Here is an 8,153-nt window from a genome sequence, read left to right on the forward strand (position 1 = left end):
AATCAATATTATTACTGCCCTAGATATGAGGTAACTAGGATTTGTCAAGTAGCATGAATTATTAGTAAGAAAACAAAATTAGGAATCTTTTTCTTTCTTTATAAACCAAAAACGTTTTTATGAATGAACACCATTTCTTCACTCCATTTTCTCATACCTACACCCTCATTTCTCTCTCAAAATACTCCTAACTTCATACTTGATCATCTTCAAGCATTTTCCCCATCATTTAGCTTCAATTACAAGCCTTAAACACCATAAGAAAACTCTTTCAAGAACATATCAAAATAACCACCCATTTGAAGAAGTATACTTCCAACCTTTTGATCTAACTCCACCACTCTTTGATTCCAAGATTATTTCTTATCTTTTACAGTAACTTTGTCCAAGTAACTTGAGGTAGTAACCTTGTTCATAATCTTATTCAATTCATACTCATATAGCTATCTTATTTTGTGGTATAAAATTTTAACAACAAGAACATAGTTTGAATTCGCAAACTAAATAGATCCTTCTAACTTGAATTTTAAAACACTTCAAGACCTGTAATATATTATAATGATATGCTAACTTAACAAGATATAACTTGGTTTTACAAAGAACATCTTAAAAACTGAATCTACGTCGTCGAAGTGCAACCTGGGGTTGTTTTGGGTTGGATAATTAAAAAAACCATCTTGAACTTTGAATTGGAAGTTTATGTTCTGGAAAAATGATATTTCTTATGAATATGTTAACACATAAAAATTTCATGGTTTAACTCAAAGTGTAAGTATTTTTAGAAAAATGATCATTTAATGTTGTTTTTATGATGAAAAATGATCACTTTCATAAGTTTCACCAAAATTTGAACTATAACCTGTGATTCCAAATGTAAACCAAGATATTTACAGTTCATATTCTTAAAATTTGACTCGATCCAAGGAAGTGGCAAGTTGAACCAACAAAAACGGAGTTGTAATGAAGAAACTACGACTAAAACAAGATTGGGTATCCGAAGCTAGTTTAGCTACGAAAATATTTGGAGAAAAAGTAAATTAATCATATCTTTTCTAATTAATATAATATTTTATATATATAATTACTTATGATTTGATTTTATATATTTCAGGACCACCCGTAAACAACACGAGAAGATTAATCATAAGACCTCATGATTGTACGCAACACGTCATTTGACAACACGGTACTTTATGTACGCGACACGTCATTTGACAACATGGTACCATGGGTCGAGATTAATTTTGATCAATACGAATACGATGGGGTCTTTATTTATTTTATTGAGCAACTAATTGTGGACCACTAACATCGAACTGCTAACTATGGACTAAGAAAACATTAAAAGTATTATAAGTACATATATATATATATATATATATATATATATATATATATATATATATATATATATATATATATATATATAACGATTACTTGAAAAGAAAATATGTTGATATATTATATATATGCTTAGGTTCGTGATATCTATCGAAGACCAAGTCGTGTTAAATACCTTCAAGGCAAAAGTGAGTTTCATTACTCCTTTTTTATATATATTTTTGGGCTGAGAATACATGCACTGTTTTATAACTGTTTTACGAAATGGACACAAGTACTAAAAACATATTCTACGTTGAGTTGTACCACTTTGCATATTTTTCCCTAATAGCTTGGTAACTACCATTTACATGCGGTATTGTAAACGCGAATCCTGTTGATAGATCTATCGGGCCTGACAACCCCAACCGGACTGGACGACCAGTATTCAACGGTTGCACAGTACTTCGTTTTCAGTGACTACACTTGGTACAGTGTAGTGAGATTCATAATAAAGGGAATATGCGACGTTGATTAAATGTTAAGTATGGTTACCAAGTGCTCAACCACTTAGAATATTTTTATTAAAACGTTTATGTATATGAAATCTTGTGGTCTATTACTATTACGGAAATGATTGATTATGATAAACTAATGAACTCACCAACCTTTTGGTTGACACTTTAAAGCATGTTTATTCTCAGGTATTAAAGAAATCTTCCGCTGTGCATTAGCTCATTTTAAGGATATTACTTGGAGTCATTCATGACCTACTTTGAAAGACGTTGCATTCGAGTCGTTGAGTTCATCAAGATTAATATTAAGTCAATTATAGTTGGATGTAATATGAAATGGTATGCATGCCGTCAATTTTTGATGTAAAGAAAGTTTATCTTTTAAAAACGAATGCAATGTTTGTAAAACGTGTCATATAGAGGTCAAATACCTTGCGATGTAATCAACTATTGTGAATCGTTTATAATGTATATGAACGGGTCCTTTCAGTTGGTATCAGAGCGGTGGTCTTAGCGAACCAGGTCTGCATTAGTGTGTCTAACTGATAGTCGTTAGGATGCATTAGTGAGTCTGGACTTCGACCGTGTCTGCATGTCAAAAGTTTTGCTTATCATTTCGTGTCGAAAATTACCTGCTTATCATTCTTAGGGAATCATTTGCTTATCATTCTTAGTCTAGACACATCTTACTGCATTGATTGCATGAATAGTGTATAGACAAAATTCATATCTTAGCGTATCTGCTAATTCATATCTTAGCGTATCTGTTACAGTAAACTTTGCCTGGCATATTCCGTAAATTCCTCCGTAATCTACGAAATATTTTGTTCTATATATATAGATATTCTATGTAATTAGAATACCACCCGATAGCCGGAAAAATCATTTCATATCGAAAAATCTTTTATTAAATCGTACGAAATGGAATTCATCATTAGTTCAAGTCCCTCGGATTCCGAAATGGAATCCTACTCAAGCTCCGAAAGCAGTGTGACTGGAATGGATCAACCAATCAGCCATCATCTATTCTGGATGAATTGGGGATGGGTTTGTAGCCTCCTTAATCATTGGAGACAAGAAGAAGGCGATCCTTTCCATCCACCACATTGCCCTCTTGGCGAAGAACCTGAAGCACTTACCGGCGAACCTGTCCGAAACACCATTTTCTCTCTCATTTCCAGAGTATCTCATCACGATTATATACTACACCAAATTCTAGATCTTATTTATCCGCTCGTCCGAACCGACAATCACCCCGGTGTAATAGAAGAAGTCAACGAGCTTCGCGCTCGGGTAGTGGCTTTGGAGAATATGTTACAGAGGTTACAAACATCAGCAGCAGCACCCTCAACATAACCAGTACCACCATCATTAACGCCAATAGTACCATTACCACCCCCAACCACAACTGCGTCATAAACCTCAACTTTACAATCTGTCCCACGAGCACCAATGTCATACGCTCTGTAGATACTAAAGAATACCAACAACAACAAACGATGAAGTATTGATTCATAATTTCATTGAAGAAACATTATGCGACGATTAGTCTCTAAAGTCTTAGAAATTATCTACTCTAGCCCTAACCATAAATCAGATGAGTGTACCAAAATGATAGGAGGAAGAGTAGAAACCCTGACAAGAATGGTGCGTGATTTACTTGTTTTACCAACAACATCAGCAGTTCCATTAGCATCACCAGCATAGTCACTGCCGTCAGCATTGTCAGAATTAGCAGCACCTATAACATCACAAGCTCCGTCAGTTCAAGAATCACTGTGGACATCATTACTAATCAACAACGCGTATAATGAAGTATTGATCACAGTAGTGAAATACTCTGTGAAGATTATGTAATCTCTAATGTTAGAGATTATTCATTTCTAACTCCAGCCTAAGATCAAATGAACTTAATTTAGTATTAATTCATCAAATCTGTATTACATCTGAAGAAAATATACACATGTATATTTTCATAAATACTGTAATAAATTTCTTTGGTACAAAATATTAATTGTGAAATTTTTTTAACGGGTAGGTAATACTCAAGAGATATATAAAATTCACAATTAATATGTTACATTCTTCGAATCTGATTCAGCAATCATCAACTATACTCACTATTGTCATAACAATATACATTCTTTTATAGAAATCAAAATAACCATACTCATTCAAATTCAATTACATATTCTGATTTTGAAATCGCAAAATTTAATTCGAGATATAGCCAAAAATCATCACTCTTAAATCCTTACATCTTGCAAAGCTATACTTTGACTTCAAAACTGTGTTAGAACATCATAGGTATATTAACGATTACAATCTGTGTCCAAACCCTTCGAAATTCCTGAAGACGCTTCAAATAATGAACAATCGAGATGATGATCCAACCACATGTTACCCACAGTATATACCTGAAAAACTCTCGAAACTAAAGTCATAGTGTAACACGTATCCGTGTCAGAAAAACAAATTTTAGTCATTTATGCAGCTGTCAATGGATTCTGTGATCGAATGACTCTTTGGCATTTATTAGCAAAAATGACCTTTCAATTCCTTACCAAAGTAGACGGTTGTGTCACAGCTCCACAAGTCAACTTCGACTTTTCAATTAAAACGGTCTTATTATAATCTCGATATATACGATGCCCTTTTGCCATCGTTACCGGAGAACCGTTTATGTCCCACCACATTAGCAATAAACTTACCAACAATTTCACTGATATTAGATTTTCAGAAAAATCGATATATTCATTAGAACCCTATCATATACTCATCCGCACTTTGTAACAAGAATTGTCATACCAATTATTGAGAATCAGTAATCAGTATTTTGAAATCTTGCAGCATGTCTACATCAACAGTTATATATACATATAACGTCTACCTCCAAGACTTACATACTTCGAATGTGAAGTTTCCGAAAAATGCCTAAACTGCGAACTAGTTCTCGAAATTTTAAAAAAATGCTGATGAAGCAGCAGAAACTGTCAACGATCTTAACAGTAAAAAGTTTGATGATAAAAAAATAGTGTGTTGGCAAAACTCAGAAAAAGAGAAGGTATGGAACTGGAAAACGGATTGAGCAAAGTATGACGGAGGCTGTGGATAAATCACAAAGACTAAACCTGCCTTCAAAGAATCCAAATGATTCAGTATCGTCGTTATTAAATACCTTGCTCCTGACTCTAAACCCTTGTGGATAATATTCTTCATCATCCTCTTATCTTAAATATTCTAAGATATCATCATATCTTTCATTATAAATATCCTCCATATTTTTGAAGATATTTTCATAACTATTCTTAACTGAAATCTTTTATCTCTTCGCGATATCAGTGATACATTATAAAGGAAACTGTATTAGTTTCTAAATTCTGAAAAATTCGAATTTAAATTATGAATGTTTTTGAAGTAGTGTTGGGAACTGAAGCATGAGTTAGTAAAATATAATGACACTTGATCAACGTGATTATATTACAGTAAGTCATGCTGAGTTTCTAATGGAACGTGATGATTCACAGATTATAACGTCATCATGTGCCATGTTACACGACTCTTACATTCTACCTAATCTCCAAACATATCGAGAACATATTCTTTCTGATAATTCTATCTTTTCTCTTGAATTTTGGTAATTTGACAAATCAAGATCGTTCCATTTCAATTTTACTCTTAGAACATTAACTATGTTCATTCCGAAATTCATATCTACGTGTGATGACCCGGAAATTTCTGACCAAATTTAAACTTAATCTTTAATGTTTCCGACACGATAAGCAAAGTCCATGAAGTTGAATCTCAAAATTTTGAACTATTCAATTACCCTTCGATTGTTCTCAACGATTCGCGAATAATTATATGTAAATAGATACATATACTATAACTTGAAACGTAACAAAGTGTTATGAAAATGATACTGTGCATTAACCTTATTGGTTTGATTATCTGATTAATATTTAGATAAGTTAACTAAAACGTTTAAGATGAACCAGTAAAACACTAATATGCTACAGTATTTTCGAATTTCTACAGTACCCGAAAAGCTACAGTGTTTTCAAAAATCACTATTTGCTACAGTAAAATCACTATTTGCTACAGTGAATTGCTACAGTAACTTTGCTATAGTAAACACTATTTTAAAAATGAAAATGTATATATGTATATGTATATACTACGAGACAATAATTTATAGAAGTAAATGACCAAAACACTCGAAAGTTTAAGATACACTTTGAGTGATATAATTTAGGGATAATTTAAGATTATATTTTGACAAAGGTGCGTGTCCCAAAATGTAAATTACAAGTTTTCTCAGCGTACGAAGGGACATTCGAAAAACCGGAACCGGGACATAAGTCCAGTGACAACGTACGAATCATCGGTACCAAAATTACAAGTTAATTATACACGTAAATATAATATATTATATAATTAATTATTTAAATTATATATATTATATTTATATTTTATTATGTCGACGAACTAATTACAAACAAGTTGTGAGCTGGAGAATCTTCCCATGCGATCGCATGGGAAATGGTCATGAAGGCCATGCGATCGCATGGCAGTCTGGGTCAGGCACTCTCTATAAATTCGATCGATTTTAGCTCAGTTTTACACACTTATATATTCATTTTACTCCGTAAATATTTATTATTATTATTATTATTATTATTATTATTATTATTATTATTATTATTATTATTATTATTATTATTATTATTATTATTATTAAGATTATTATTATTATTAATCTTATTATTAAGATTATTATTATTATTAATCTTATTATTATTAGTATTATTAATTAGTATTATACATAAAATACTACGACGAAGTCATGAGCGTGTCACTTTTAAAATGGTTTTCAAGCGGGATAGAGTTAAGGAAATTATGGGTTATTGCCAAGGTGGTTATGGGAAATGTTCGGGGGTATATTCGCGAGTCAAACCTAGTGTTTATCATCTCCATTACGTCTACGTACTTTCCTACAATATTGAATCTCAATATTGATACGTTGAGATCTACGATTATTTGATATTCCGAGTTTCGATCACATTACGATGAACAACTTTATGTGCTGCTAAGGTGAGTTTCATTGATTCCCTTTTTCTCTATATTTTTGGGACTGAGAATACATGCGATGTTTTATAACTGTTTTATTACCATTTTATGAAATTGATACAAATGCTAAACTGATCTGATGTGAGTTCATTATCCCCTTTTTCTCTATATTTTTGGGACTGAGAATACATGCGATGCTTTTATAACTGTTTTATGAAGTAAATACAAATACTAAAACTGATTTTATGTGAGTTTCATAAGATCCCTTTTACTCACTACATTTTTGGGCTGAGAATACATGCAAATGCTTTATTAACCGATATACAATATTTATATGTGTGAGTTTCATTTGCTCCCTTTTTAATTGCTTTTGCAATCTTTATATTTTTGGGCTGAGCATACATGCACTTTATTTTAAACGCAATGGATACAAGTACATACTAAATTCTACACTGAGTTTGAACCGAAAATCCCTTAGCTTTGGTAACTAGTAACTGCGGGTTATAAGAACTGGTGGGCGCGAGTAGTTATATATGGATCCATAGGGCTTGATATCCCCGTCCGAGCTAGAGCACTAGCCTTTTAACGGACGTATGCTATTTGAGAAGCGTACACGTTGGTTTACGTGTATTATTAAGATGATTATACAAAGGGTACAAATTGTATATACGTTAAGTTTAGTTACCAGGGTGCTCAATTTCGTAGAATATTTTGATAAACATTTCTGGATGAAACAACTGAAATCTTGTGATCCACTTTTATATAATCTATTGATAAACGTTTCTGGATGAAACAACTGAAATCTTGTGATCCACTTTTATATACAGATTATGCGAAACACTAAAACTATGAACTCACCAACCTTTGTGTTGACACTTGTTAGCATGTTTATTCTCAGGTTCCCTAGAAGTCTTCCGCTGTTTGCTTATATGTTAGACAAGCTATGTGTATGGAGTCATACAAGGCATATTTTTCAAGAAAACGTTGCATTCACCAAATCATCACCATGTATCTTATTTTGACTGCATTGTCAACGGAAGTACTATTGTAAGCTATTAATTACAGTGATTGTCTATATGTAGAAATTATCAGATGTCGAAAATCTTTGATTTAAATATTCATTTATGGTGTGTCTTTTCAAAAGAATGAAATGTTTACAAAACGTATCATATAGAGGTCAAATACCTCGCAATGAAATCAATGAATAACGTATTGTCCATATGGATTTGGAGCGATCGTCACACTACG

This window comes from Rutidosis leptorrhynchoides, chromosome 6 (assembly GCF_046630445.1).
Source record: "Rutidosis leptorrhynchoides isolate AG116_Rl617_1_P2 chromosome 6, CSIRO_AGI_Rlap_v1, whole genome shotgun sequence".
NCBI lineage: Eukaryota > Viridiplantae > Streptophyta > Magnoliopsida > Asterales > Asteraceae > Rutidosis > Rutidosis leptorrhynchoides.